The sequence below is a fragment of the Microtus ochrogaster genome (genome assembly GCF_000317375.1).
Source record: "Microtus ochrogaster isolate Prairie Vole_2 chromosome 14 unlocalized genomic scaffold, MicOch1.0 chr14_random_2, whole genome shotgun sequence".
NCBI lineage: Eukaryota > Metazoa > Chordata > Mammalia > Rodentia > Cricetidae > Microtus > Microtus ochrogaster.
Window position 1 is genome coordinate 2,823,824 of NW_004949097.1, and position 15,060 is coordinate 2,838,883.

Sequence of the window (15,060 nt, forward strand, 5' to 3'; positions counted from 1 at the left end):
ATGAGGATACTCAAGATAATCTCTCTCAACTCAAAATCAATTTAGGATTTTAATTATATCTAGAAAAATATATCCCCACCCCCACCCGGCAAACAGGGATTCTCTGAGTAACCCTTCCTGAACTCCCTGTAAACCTGGAAGTCAGAGATCAGTCTGCCTATTGTCTCCAGTGCTGGAATTGAAGTCACCTTGCATTTTCACTGCTGCCCATTCACCTTTGATATACTCAAAAATTAAGTCACAAGTTCCGCCCACAGTCAAGTCTCAGAGAGCACACAGGCACGGACTAAACTTAGTGGCGAAGGTTCATTCCATGATTCTGGCCTTTTTGGGTTGCTGCCGTCACTCAGGACTCAAGCATGGGAGGCCTGGTACTCGAAAGAGTCTGGGGATCACACCACATTTTTTGTCCTTAGCTGTTGTTTGCTGAATTAAAAACCCCAAGGGCTTGCCTGCCTAACACCCTAGTTGAACTGTTAAGTACAGGAAAATTACAGCTGTGGGTCTTTTTGGAGACAGAGTCTCAAGCCCAGGATGATCTGGAGGCACGTGGTCTCTCCATGATAAGGAACTGCCCCATCCTCCCTCAATGCCAAGGGGGGTTCCACCCATGGGCTATTACAGCTGGCTATGAGAGTTAAGATTCCCTCAGCACTGACCTTCACAACATAGTTTTGGAACACAGTGATTGCTGAAGTTACTGTTAAATGCTTTGAGGGTAAAATTACATTTTAAGTAATTAAACTTTCCATCTAAGATTTTTCTGGCATTTACTGGCTTGATGAAAGCAGTTTGATTCTTTTCTACATTCTAGATCTCCATTTGGTTGAGCTGTTGTTATTATCACTATTTTAGAGATAAGTGAATTTACAGTGTGAAGGTATGATTGGTAGTGCTTGCTCTGTTACAGATTACCTGAAAAAAATGAGGCTTTTATCCACATCCTAAAGAGTAATAAAATTCATTTGGTGAACTTAAAAATGAATGATACCTGTAACTGACTCTTGAGAGTTTAAGGAACAGTAATTTCGAATCCCAGCCCAGTGTGGGCTACGTAGCTACATACTGCCTGAAACCGTATGAATCTGTCTCAACAAAACAAAAAAAGGTGAAAGTTAAAAAATAAATGTTGAATGAATCCTACTCTAGGATTGTAGACTTTGTGGAAAATCTTCCTGCCTTTTAAACACTCACCTACTTCCTTTCTCAAGTTTCATGAAGGGTGTTCACTGAGGAATCTCCACGCAAAAAAACACCTCGGAGGTGGGGGGGAGAGGGGAAGCCAACCGAAAAAAAATTACCTCAGGATGCGATTGGAAAGACCGCAGCGCCACCACCGCACACTTGGTTCTCATTTTCAAGGCAGGAGGCGTGGCCAAAGGCCCTCATTCAAATAAAAAACCAGGAGATTTGCATGGCGAATAGGCACCGCGTGCGCTCATTGGCCGGCGGCAGAGTGGGCGGAGTGCACGGGGCGCACGCGGAGCTCCGCCCCCAGCTATTTGCATAACGGCCCCGGCGCGTGCAGGGGAGAAGCGGGTTTGTTTTTGAATCTGCGGAGGCGGCGGAGTGGAGCGCACGGCTGAGACGGCGGCGCCCGGGACGGCTGCGCGGGACGGGCTGTGTAGGAAGGAACTCGGGTTCCCGTCCCTCACCTCCCGCCCCTGAAGGTATCCGCGAGTGCCAGGGGCTGTTGTAACTCCAGTCGGCGAAATGACTATTGTATTTCGGAAGACTCGAGACCGCATTATGGCGGCTGCGGGAGTTGAGTTTGCGCCTGCGCGGTTGCGAAGCTGCGGGCGGGCGCTGCATGGGAGCACGTGATCGCGTGGGGTCGGGCTCTAGCTGCAGTTGAGCAGCTGGCCGGGCGGTGGCTGCGCAAGCGCAATATTCATTTTCAAGATCTAATGTTCTTGTTGGACGCCATTTGGGTTCTAGATTTAATTTTTCTCATTCTCGAGGGGGTTTCATCTCGCTCTCCTTCTCTTCTCACTTTTTCCGGGGAAAACTTTCTTCTCGTGTCTTACACTTACGCCGACCCTAAAATGCTTTAATTCTCTGCTTCTCTCCGGTTGCAGACCTTCATTTTGTGTACCAATTGCCTCTTGTGGTTCTCGATTATAATTTCCCTTTTAGTGAGGTATTTCTGGATTCATGCGCTATGTAGCGAGATAAGATCGGCACCTAGTGGTGCTCCCAGGGGAAGTGCATTTACTTCTGCTGCACTTTTGTAAATAATTTTTAACCCTGTTTTTACCTGTTCGCTTTTGGATGTGAATCGTTTACAAAACAGAAACGATTTTATTTTTAAAATGTTAGTTTGGGAGAAGAAACAAGGAGAGAATGCTAAAGTTAATTAAGTTGAAATCTTAATCAGGTTTTTTTTAAAAGAACTATTTCATTCAAATCAATGAATTTTTAATTAATCTTGAACTATTTGCCAAAGCACTTCAGTCTTGCATGTTTTAAATTCTATTATTTCTTCAGTTAGAGAATTGCTAAAAATAATTAATGAACTCTTTTCTCATTTTATAATCACGTGTAAGTTACTATATCTGATACCTTTTTGTGATGAAAAATTCTTCAAAATATTCCAGATTACATGGAAACCTTTATGAATTAAGTGAACGAATTAAAATTTAAAAGAAATATGTCCACTGTAGTATGTGTATATGATGTACACTTGTTTAAATTTTTTTAGCTGTTATATATTCTGTTTTTAGTTTCTTAAAATATGGAGTGCTACCGATTGCTTTAAAATAGTGATGCCATTGCATTTAAATTTTATATGGCATAATTGGGTCCAGATACGTAGGATTAGTGTGGTTTTCTTTCTCAGCCACTCGTTTCTTACTAGTCTAAAAACTTGTAAATGGCTTTATAAACTTAATCTGTCATTCATAGACACAGTTGCTTTCTTTTTTTTTTTTCTTTTTTTTCACAGTTGCTTTCTTGATTGCTTACGCAACTCAAGTTTGAATTCGTCTGTTGTCAAACGAAGAAATGCAGTAGCACATAATATTGGTTGGTTTTGGAATATTTTTATTACCTGAAACATACTTTTAGATAAGATAATAAGATAGAGTTGACGGGAGCACTTTTGGTTGACTGGGCTTTTTGTTCTTTGAAATGATGTGACATCTGGCATAGGATGGAGGGACAGTGCAGAGCGCCCCCCAAGGGTCTAAATTGGATCTGGTGTGGATCATGAAATATCTTGTACATGGAATGAAGGCAATGTGGCAATCTTTAGTCATTCATGCTTCTGCAGTGGCCCCTTCACCCCGTATTTGTACTCCTGTTATTTTAGTTTACCTCTTTAAATTTATACTTTTGTGCGAATACACAGATGGTTGTGTCTTTCTTGGGTTGATATTGAAGATCCTAAGAGGTACTGGAAGAATATAAGATTTCAATATCGAGAGGGCAGTTTTGCTATTATATTTCTTAGAAGGTAAATGTGACTTTAAATTTACTAAAACTAATGGAGTGTCTGAATGTCAGTGGTTTATTCTTTAGGATTTTCTCAGGAACAAGTAAATTTTAGCTGGGTGGTGAACAAAGCTTTGCCATATGCACTGCATACGTATACGTATATTATGTGTATCTAATATATAAAAGCTAGGTTACTCATGCACTGCATGAGTATATGTATATAGTATGTGTATCTAATATATAAGAGCTAGGTTACTCATATGCATTGCATGAGTATATGTATATAGTATGTGTATCTATAAGAGCTAGGTTACTCATATGCACTGCATGTGTATATGTATATCGTATGTGTATCTAATATATAAGAGCTAGGTCACTCGTTTAAAATCATTGTAGTTTTGTACATTTTAAGTATATAGTTTAGAAAAAGCGGCAATGGTTAAGTCATAGAATTTTTAAAAATTATTTGAATTTGTGAAAATATGTCTAAATATTTGAAGCTTACACATTTTAAGGTTTAGAAAGTATTCAGTTAGTCGTTCAGAATAAGCACTCTTAACTGTTGGGATTTTTGTGACTTCACTTTTGCCTTGGCGAATTAGTCTATAAATATCATTTTAATTTAATTCCTGCTTTTTTTTCCCCTTTTGGTGGTGCTGTGGATCAAACCCAGAGCCTCAACTACACCCCCAGCACAATTCCTGCTGTTTTAACTTGCATATTTTATTATGAATATCTTCCCAATTTGTATTCTAAAATTTATTTTGTATGTAATATTGTATTGTAAAAGTCTCAATCAGCAGATATTTTCAAATTTGTTATTTTGTTAGTCAGTTAGTTAATTAGTTTATTCATTTATTGAGAGAAAGTCCCCTTATGAAGCTTAGGCCAGACTAGCACTTGGTATGTATACTTAGGCTGCCTTTAAATCATAGAGCTACTTGGTTCTTTCCGTTGGTATTAAAAGTGTTCTCTGCTGTGCCTGGCTCATGGTCTTCAGTGTCTGAAGATATTTGTGTTGAACAGTGCACAGTCACTGAGCCTCCCCAAGCACCTGCAGTCTTTTTGTTGCTCTGTTTCTTTTCATTCTCTCCTCCCCTCAGTGTCTCAGCTGTAGCTCAGGCTGGCCTAGGACCGGAAATGTTCCTGCCTGATTTCCCCAAGTGCTGGTTACTGGTGTTGGGCGTCATTAGCTTGTTGCTCATTTTTTCTGTTAGAAATTGTGTTCTGGTGAATATTCTACACAAGTCATGATCTATAACAATAGTTATTTAAAATTGTTTTTTTTTTTTTTTTAGACCGGGCAGTGGTGGTGTATACCTTTAATCCTAGTATTCTTGAGTCCGAGGCAGGTGGGTCTCTGAGTTGAGGCCAGCCTGATCTTTAAGTGAGTTCTAGGATAGGCAAGGCCACAGAGAAACAAAACAAAATGTACCCAAAAGAAAAAAATAAAAAGAAAGAAAGAAAGATAAGCAAGGGTGTTTTAAAGTATTTTGACAGCACAGTGATTTACAAAATAGACCAGTGTAGGGTTTTTTTATCTTTTTTCCAGATTTCTCATACTGCTACCAATTAGATGGGTTGAAAATGGGTGGTCACTAACTTTAAGTAGTAAAGGTGATTTTCTTCCTTCCTTCCTTCCTTCCTTCCTTCCTTCCTTCCTTCCTTCCTCCCTCCCTCCCTCCCTCCCTCCCTCCCTTCCTTCCTTCCTGTCTTGTGAAATGAACTATTTTCAGGTGTGTTTGTGTGTGCATGTTCTTTTATGGATGTTAATGTTCCTGTCTGCTTGTCAGCAATAACTATGGCAACTCAGTGCTGCTGTTTTTCCTTTTTTTTTTTTTTTAACCTTTGGAATTGATTTTGTGTCTTGAGGATCTTTGTTTCTATTTAGTGATGTGAAGTGCCTTATTCATTTATTTGTTTAAGTAAAGGTCTCCCTGTGCAGCCCTGGCTGTTCTGGAAATCACAGGGATCCCCACCTGCCTCTGTCTTCCCTTGAGTGTTGGAAGGCCTGCGCCACCATGCCTAACCGCACTGCTCTTTTTATTCCTGATTTATTCCGGAGCTTCTCAAAGACAAAGCATTACCTGTTGTGAGATGAACTTATCCATTTTATTTTCTTCTAGAACTTTATTATTATTTAAAAATGATACTTTTGTGTCTGATGTGGGTGCATATACTTGTGTCTGACTTTTGTGAATGTGGTGTGCTCCCGCCTTGATGTCTGTGAGTCCCTTAGATTAGAGGATAGGCTCAGGTGCCTCTCCTTGTTCCCTATTGTGTCTGGACAGATGTCTTAATTGCTTTGCTTTGTGTACACCTTGCTAGGTGACCTGAGCTTCTGGGTGTCTTCTGTCTCTTGCTGGATGACAGACACATGTACTGCCATGTCTTCATTTAGTGGGCTCTGGGATTTGAACTCAGGTCCTTCATTTCTCCAGCTCTCTTTTCATTGATTTTTTTAAAAATTAATTGTGTGTGTGTGTTATACTGGAGATTGAACCCAAGGATTTGTGCATGTTAGATAAGTGACTACCATTGAGCTACATTTACATCTGTGGTTGCTTTTTTTTGATCATAATTTAGGTATTAGGTTCGACAATTGTGGTCCATCTGCTGGAATCAACTGTATTTTGAGAGCTCTATAGATAATGCTCACAGAATTCCAAAGATTACTTGTGCATGGTTTGATGCGTGTGTGTGCGTGTATGTGTGCTCACAGGCACTGGAGTATTTATTTCTACCTTCTTGGAGGAGAGAGGGTCTCTCATCAGCCTGGAGCTTACCAGTTATACTAGACTGCTGTTTCAGCTTTCCAGTTCCAAGTGCGACAGCTACACTGATGTTTTGTTGTGGGTTCTAGGGTTGGAACAAAGGTCCTTAGAGTTGCAAAGCGTTGTAGGGCCAGACACTACATCAACTATTATATGAATGTATTTAATAATGCTGTACACTATTTAATTTTAATACCCACAATTTGTTTTCACAGTTGTGCTAGGTAATATGTAGTTTTGTAGATGAACATTAGATTCTTTTGGTTAAATTAAAACAATAATAATCATTGTCTAGAATTACAGTAAATTTACATTTGAGGTATTTTTAAATCATATACTTAAAAAAGATCATGAATAGGCTGTACTTCTAGACTCCTAAAATGTACTGTTTTCAGGAAATGTTGGGAAAACTTATGATCCCTATGATCTTTCAAAAAGACTTTGTTTTCCTGTTTTCTGGGTGCTGATAGAGAGATGAACTAGAAGAAGGCATGCGGCTACATTTCCGTGTGTGGACATGTTGATGAGAAAGTAAGCCAGTTAGAAGTTAGAGACTCAAAAGTAGGTTTTTATAGACTTGAAACTATCATTATTGTTATTTTGATTGGTGGAATTTTGAAAAGTTATGTACTTCAATGTTTGGCCAGGGTGTAACCAACCTTAGCTTATAATAAACATAAACACAATTTTACTTTTGTTGGTAGCATTAAATTGTTATACTCTCCCTACTTTGTATGCCATTCATTCATTAAATTTCTTTATCTTGATTGCAGTGACATGTTACTTTTTTTTTTTTTCCTGGACTCAAACTTAAAGAGATCTTTTGCCTCCCAAGTGTTGAGATCAAAGGTGTGTGCCACCTTATTTTGCTCATATTATTATTTAATAATGACCTAATTATACTTTCTAATGACATAATTATACTTTTTTGTATTGAAAAGAGTCTGGTTATTGCCCAGATATTATTTTATTGAACATGTGGAGGCATGAAAAGAACTCAGAGTAAAATCTTCCAGACTTTGTGAAACTGAATCTAGGAAATGATAGCAAAGTTAAGATGTGACTTTTGTTAGGCCGTTAATCCTGCCTGCCTGCTTTTGGGTCTTTTTCAAGCAAATTTACTTAGAAACACTTAGGTATTTTTCTTTTTTATGTTACCTTTGACCTTGGTTGAGAACTTTTGAGCTTCTGGTGGATTATTGCATTTGTTTCCTTAATCTGTGACAGAGGTGCCCTAGAGAGGGACACGTGACAGACAGGAGGAGTTCCGTGAAGGCTGGTCTCTCGACATAGTACAGGAGTCGCCTTTCAGTGGCAGAAACAAGAATTTGTCTTCCCTCCATCCCTGCTTTATCTTTTTTTTTTGGTTCTGTTAATTTCTCCTCCTCTCTTTCTTTCCCCTCTCTTCTGGTCTTATATCTCCATCCCCTCCTGAGTGCTGGTATTACTGGCATGTACCATCATGTCCTAGAGCTTGAACACAGGGATTCCTGAATGCTAGGCAGGCACTCTCCAGTTGAGCTGCATCCCCTATCTCTTTTGTTTGTTGTCTTTCGTTTTGTTGTTGTTGCTATTGTTGCTGCTGCTGTTTTGTTTTTGGTACAATCTTACTATGTAGCCCTGGCTGACCTAGAACTTACCTGTAGTTGCCAGTTCACAAAATCTTTCTTCCTGCCTCCTGAGGACTGGCTTTGTATATATTTTCTTGAGATAAGGTCATGGTGTATAGTTCAGGCTGGCGACAAGTTCATCATCCTCATGCCTCATTTATTTATTTGTTCCACTTTTGCTCACCTAAGAGCCTAAAGTACACTCTGGAGAACAATATGTACCTTTGAGTAAAGATCTGAAGAGAAGATGTAGTAGTGCAGTCAATTACTGGTGGATTGCATTTGTATAATTTTCTCCTCCTATCAGATTGAAATGATTTTAAAGTTGGAAATAGGACTGGGGAAGGTGTTGAGATGGTAGAGCACTTGCTTAGCATCCATGACGTCTTGGGTTTGATTCCCAACACTGCATAAAACCAGGCATGATTTTGAACACGTGTAATGGCAGCGCTCTGGAGGCAGAAGTCCAAGATGGTCTTCAGCTTCGTAACAGTTTCAAGGGTAGTCTGGACAACGTGAGACTATCAAAAAAAAGTTGAAAGATAAAAAGTCAAGTAAATGAAAGACAAAAAGCTTTACTAAAGGCAAAGAAATTTCTTCAAACAAGTTAGAATATAATAAACAACTATTGTGGTTTTGTATTGTGATTTGGGCAACTTGTTTCTGTAGTATTTCTTTCTTTGGTTTTTATGTTAATTGTTTTGTGGTATTGGGTGTTAAATCTAGGGTCTCATACATTTGAGATAAGCACTCTGATAATCTTATTAGAGTTGTATCATCTTCCCTCCTTTCCCTTAATAACATCTGTGTGTCACAAAAATTGGGCTGGGCAGATGTCTCGGTGGTTAGAGAAAATTGCGCTTGCAGAGGCCCAAGTTTGATTCATAGTAGCACCACATCGGGTGGTTTATGCGCAGCTCTAGCTCTAGGAGATTTGCTGGCCTCTTCTGGTGTCCTTGGGCACTCGCACTAACATACATGTATGCACACATAAATAATTTGAAATAAACTCTTTAGGGCTGGTAAGATGGCTTAGCTAGTTAAGGCACTTGGCAACCTAAGAGCCCACATGAAGTTGGAACCAGTTAACTGACTCCAAGTTGTTATATGACCTACGTATGTGTGACTCCACGTGGTTACTCCTCATACACATCATAAACACACGTAAAATTTAAAAATTCTTTGTGGACAATAATCTTGACTCTACAGCTCGAATTTATTTTAAAAGTAATTTAGAAAAAATTTATTTGATAATATACTCTTATACCAAATGTAAACATTTAGAAAAAATATTTGCAAAGTTTTGTTTGCGAATCTGGTTTTAGGACTGACTCATAAACTAAACAAGCTGCATGATTATTGAGGTCACTAGATTTACAGTAAACCTCATGATGAAAAGCGTATTTTTTTTCAATAATAATCTTGTTTGTAGAGATGCTCATTTAGTCATCATTGCCAAAGATAGGGGTGGAGTAAATGTATTTTAGGGACTAGATCTGTGTGTGATTACTACATCTCCTTCACTTTTTATGAATACTCAGGGCGCAAAGCTGCCCTTTCTCTTTTCACTTGTTGGGGCAAGGTCAACCAAAATGAAAGCAGGTTTAGCATGGTAACTCAGTCCTGCTAGTCTTGGTTTCTTGGGAGGCTGAGATGAAAGATTCCCTCCCCAGCCTACCGAGTGCATGCAAATGTGAGAATTGGGTTGTTTTTTGTGGCAGGAGCTCGTTCCGTAGCCCAGGTAACTCACAGCAGTCTTCCTGCCTCAGGCTTCCATGTGGAGGGCCACCAGACCACGCTAGAGGCAAAAGAAAATAATTCTGTTTCTTCATAGCCTGATAGTCTGCCCTTCTAAGCAGACTCCTACCATAAGGCATGGATTTAACTGTTGTTTGTGTTTATTGAATTTTCTGATTCTTTTTAATTTTTGATGATTTGAAATGAGTTCTCATAGGCTAAGCTGACCCACACCATACGGGGAGAATGGAGGGTGACCCTGACCCCCCTTCATCTCCCACATTCTGGGGTTATAGGCAGGTGCTTCTGTGCCAGACACTAAGTAGTTCACTTAGTTCTAATGAGATACTCACTTCTGGCCAGATACTTTATGAATGTTAGACATTATCAGCTTTTGATAAATCCCTGATTGAGAATCAAGGGCCACCTGATAGATCCGAGTGATCTGCTGTATAGCTGTCGTGGTATTGGATTATGTAGTTCCCCCAAGTTCTCCATCAGTGTTTCTAGACTGTCAGGAACTGATGCATTCTTCATTTTGTTTTAAGCGCAGAGTACATAACTTGCAGAAGACATAGTAAATTGGTTTCTTGTGAGGAATCATCGCTCCACTTGGTATGCTTTACTTTTGCTGTCATACTAAACTGAAGATCTGTTCATAAATGTCACACTTTTAGTGTGGCCATGAATACAAATTTGATTTAGGAAAGTAGATTCTTTAAGAATTAAAAATATTCTGTCTGTGTGTGTGTGTGTGTGTGTGTGTGTGAGAGAGAGAGAGGGGGGGGGCGGGGGAGATCAGTCATGAGCATGGCATGAGAAAACATGTGGAGGTGCTTTTCTCCTTTCATTCTGAATTCTGGGAATTGAATTCAGGTCTTGGCTTTCGTGGCAAGTACTTTTCACCTGCTAAGCTGTCTTGCTGGTTCAGAAAGCATGTTATCATTGAAGGTAACTATGTTCACCACTGTGCAACCAATGCAAGCCTCTTAGTGAAAATATATACACTGGTTTATAAAACATAGGAGATGGTCTGTGATATAGCCCAGTGGGTAAAGCTGATTGCTGCCAAGCATTAGCACCTGAGTTCAATTCCTGGGATCCCCAAAATAGAAGGGAAAGAATTGACTCCTGCAGTTGTCCTCTGACTTCCATACACAATCTGTGGCATGGGTTAGCTTCTGCCTCCCTCCCAAATAAATAAATCTAATAAAGAGTCATACCTTATGTAGTGTTTAATCACTTTAATAGTATTTTTAATACTGTTAATTTTTAATACTCAGCAGTATTTTTCTACATAACTACTCTTAAAATGTTTCTCATAATTTAGCTTATTATCTGTAAAGTCTTTCTGAATAAATTTATCAATATTAAATACTGCTTTCACAAAGTTGTCTGCTTTGTATTAATACTACCATGAAAAATCCAGACCTATTCCCTGACACAGATGTTGACTCATGAGGGTAAAGACTCCGTTATGTCTCTCTCTGGCCTCTCTTGTATGCAGCTGGAATCTTCTCTGGTTCTTGTTGACTATGATGGAGGCTTCCTTTTTTTTGTAGGATCCTTCTTTTCAATATGCCATTATTTTGATTGATTTTTGTCTCTGAGGAGGAGAAAACTTTTAGGTAGTGATTTTTATTTTCTTTTTAGACATAATACATGAGATGACTTGTTTTTGTTGTCTTAAAGATCATTTGTATCAGAAACATCATTCAGTATTTGAATGTTTGACTGATAGTTTGGCTGGGTATAGAACTCTAATTTGAAGTCATTTTCCTTTGTTTTGCAATTGAAGAGTGTGCACAGGAAACAAGTGCTCACTGGTGGGCTATATGCCGGAGAGCGTTCTTAAATGATTTCATTGGTGACATCTTTTACCATTCTTCCTTTCAGTTTTAATTTGTGTATAATTTTGTATAGATTATGTATGTGTATATAGAATTCTAACTCCATTTTCTATTTGTAATTTGTGTTCTGCTGAAGCAGTTTTCTTCAAGTTCATCAGATAGTTTTTATTAAATTTTTCATTTCTTATATTTTCTTTTTTTCCACTTCCTGCCTGAACTATTTTTTTCTGGATTTAAAAGTTCAACTTTTCCCCTCCATGCAATAATTTTTTGAAGTTTTCTTCTTGGTACATAGTTAATTGCTTGGTTTTTGCTTTTGCTTTCTGTCTTCCATATTTAAGGTTTAGTTGAGTTATTTTTTCTGGACTTGCCACATAATATGATGTGGTAGATAAAAATCAATTGAAGTAGATAGATTAAACTGTTGTAGTTGCTGGATTTGGAATCTGTAAATGCTACACAAGCCCTACTAAACTACACTGATTGCTGACCTTGAATTATTATTTTAATCAGGGAATCTTATTTTTCAGATCTTTGCTAGGTTTACAGAAGGTGCATGCTCACTGTACTGTGTTTGATAAGGGCATCTAAAGTTAATGAGGTGGAGAAGTGAGGTGTTTTCAGTTTATATCTTAAATTTTTTGTAATTACAAGTTCACTCTATTTTGTTTGGTGGATCATGTGTTCCTTTGCATGGGTGTGGAGGTTATAGAAGTACTTGAGGGAATTGATTCTTGACTTCCACCATGTGGGCCCCAGGGATTAAACACAGGTTATCAAGCTTGGTGGCTAAAGTCCCCTCCAACTTCTCAAGCTGCCTCCAGGGAGATGAGGAAAGGGAGCCATGCCTTTGGAGAGTGGCATGCTTCAAGAAAGCAAGCGGGTTGAGAATTGTGACCATCTGTAATTGTTGCAAGGGAGGAGCAGGGTCTCCAAAGAAGGGTGGATGAGAAAGCAAGAATCAGGGCAAGTAAGGTTAGAATTTCTGTCAGCAATCTAAGAAGTAAAACAGTGAAAGGAAAAGTTAGATTATTTGAGTTAGAGCCCAGAAAAGCTAGTGAGGATCTAGTTTGTTTTTTAGAGCCCCTTTATGTCCTTACCCCTAAGACAGGATGTTAACAATAATTTGTGTCGGATGTGCTATAGCTAAATAAATGGAACAGTCTGCCAAAACACAGTAAGACTTGTAAGTAGTTTTCAGTAATTTATATACATAATTATTCCATAAATGTGGTAAATAAATACAGAGTTGACTGAAGCTAATTCTTTGAATCTTTGAATTCTCTCCATCATTACTGCTTGTGTAATTCCTGACAAAGGCTACATACTATGGACATAAAAGTTGGTAAGTATAACATTTACTCTCAGGGATGTCTAGACTCTTGACATTGCGACATGATCGACATTTTGAGTCATCCAGGAACTGTAGGACATGCCCACATCATTGTAATGATGAAATGAGAGGAATGTGCCAGAGCATGCTAGTTTCTCCTTGGAAGAGATTAAATGTCAGCTTGTCATCGAACTAGTTATTTTGCTAAATCTTAAAAAATTTTCCCAAGTCGTTTATTTTTTCAAATAAATGATGGGGTGGCTTCTTATAAATGATCTTATCTAAAATTTTTAAAAGATAATTTATGATATTAACTCAAGCTTTGTTGGACTTAGAAATATTAATAGAATTTTAAAACAATTAAGTTATATGTGAAAATGTCATATTGAAATCTGTTACATTATATTCTAATTAAGAAACAAAACCATTTTGGAAGATGGCTCAGGGTGCTGCATACAAGCCTGACCAGAGTTCTGTCCTGAACCCCACTATGGAAGGAGAGCACCAACTCCTGGAAGTTGCCTCTGTTGTCCATGCACAATCCAGGAACATGCATATGTGTTCCCAACTGCACATGTGTGCGTATGTACGCACACATAATAATAAGTTGAAACAAAACAATCTACTTTATAGCTGTTTCCGAGCTTGACTCCTCTGTGCAGACACTGTGTAGTCCCTGTGGAGCCCTGACAACTGGAGTATACTCTACGGAAGGCCTCTTTACCCCATTGGACTCGCAACTGCAGTCTTTTAGTAGGAAATTAGGAAGAGACCCTACTAGTGAAGGTACACACTTTTCTGAGACTTTTGTGTCAGAACTAATAAGAATCTCAACTTACTGTCTGTTGAGATAGTTGTATGTTGTTGAACAGAAAACTGATATTCAAATGGAAGACAAACAGTTTCTAGTCTGAACAGGATCTAGGAAGAGAAGTATTGAAGTGTGGTGAGTGCAGCGAAGATAGGAAGGACTTCCAGCTCTTGAGCAGTTGTCCTGGGTTTATAAAGGTGATGGCCATACTAAGGAGAAAGGGGAATAAAGAGAGGACTGTTTGTGATAGTGATGGATGGTGGGTTCTGGCCCATGTCTGTTATCCTGGGACCTTGGAAGTCTGAGGCAGGAGGAATGTATAAATTTATGACTAGTCTAGGCCTAAAGAGTGGTACTCCATCTCTAGCAAACAGTAAATGTTGACTCCAGAATAGAATTTATCTGGTGAACGAGACTGGTTCTGTCTAGTGAACTGGGGTGGGTAAGATGTAGACTTAACTAACGCCAGTACTGTAATAGCCTTCTGTTTTCCTCTCTGGTTTTTTGTCAGACCTAGAGAACCGTGTCTGAAAGGGTTGGATGAAGCTGTATGCATTGAAGCCGAATGTAGTCTTGGTTATATTTCAGCATTTATTAATTTTTAACTGTTATTCAGTCTCTGAGCCTGTTTCACTGACTATCACAAAGTGGCGATAAAACCTGCCATTAGGATCACAGTAACAATTGAAATAGCATCTAAAATTTACCAGATAGCTATATTTTGGTTATTTTTAGTGTCTTGCCCCATTGAATTTACATCTCAGTTTTACAGTATAGTAGTCAAGTCTTTTCCAGACATTTTCAGTTTACTAACATCTTGCTTTTTCTGAATAGACAAAGCCACCCTCAGCCGCATTATTTTAAGAGCTGGTATGGTTTGGCCAGATATGGTGGCACAAACACCTGTAATCCTATCATTCATGGGGTAGATGAAGGAGGATTACAAGTTTGAGGGCAGCTTGAGCATACAGGGAATTCAGGGTTTTGGTTACATAGTGAGACACAAAACAAGGGTTAGTGTTCTACCTTAGTGGGATGGAGGACACAAACAAGGCCTAGTGTTCTAGTCAGCAGGATGGAGGATTTATTAGCATGCTCAAGGCCCAGTACTTTGATGTGGCTTGGATCATGTGTAAATGTTTCTTTTGTTTTCTGCTCCTAAGGCAGTTTTCAAAGACATTATCTAGTCCATTCCATGTAAAATTGAATAAAGGCCTCTTTCAAGGCAGAGTAATTAGAAAAATTTTATGAAATATTTCCACTATATACAGAAATAGAACGAGATAATGAACCACATGATTATCATGCCGTGAGGCCAGTTGTCCTTCAGCTGCATTTCCGTCACCTCTCTTACACCCTCAAACGGTTGTAGTGAATACCAGTATCTCTAGACAGAACACAAGATCACCAAACCTAAGGAGTGTATGCCCAAGAAGAACGGGAGAAACCAGGCTCCATGGCTGGTGGAAGCGGAAGAGGTCCTTTGTGTGCCTTCTGCCTGTTCTGCTGC

General features: G+C 38.9%; 1 protein-coding gene across 1 annotated transcript in view; it reads left to right on the forward strand.

Moving 5' to 3' along the window:
• Positions 1 to 1,342: 1,342 nt before the first annotated feature.
• Atf7ip (activating transcription factor 7 interacting protein) overlaps positions 1,343 to 15,060 on the forward strand; it is an 82,080-nt gene continuing 68,362 nt past the window's right edge. Inside the window, exon 1 of the mRNA XM_013352806.2 lies at positions 1,343 to 1,670. The gene's annotated coding sequence lies outside the window, so the exon portion shown is untranslated. The remainder of the gene's footprint in view (positions 1,671 to 15,060) is intronic.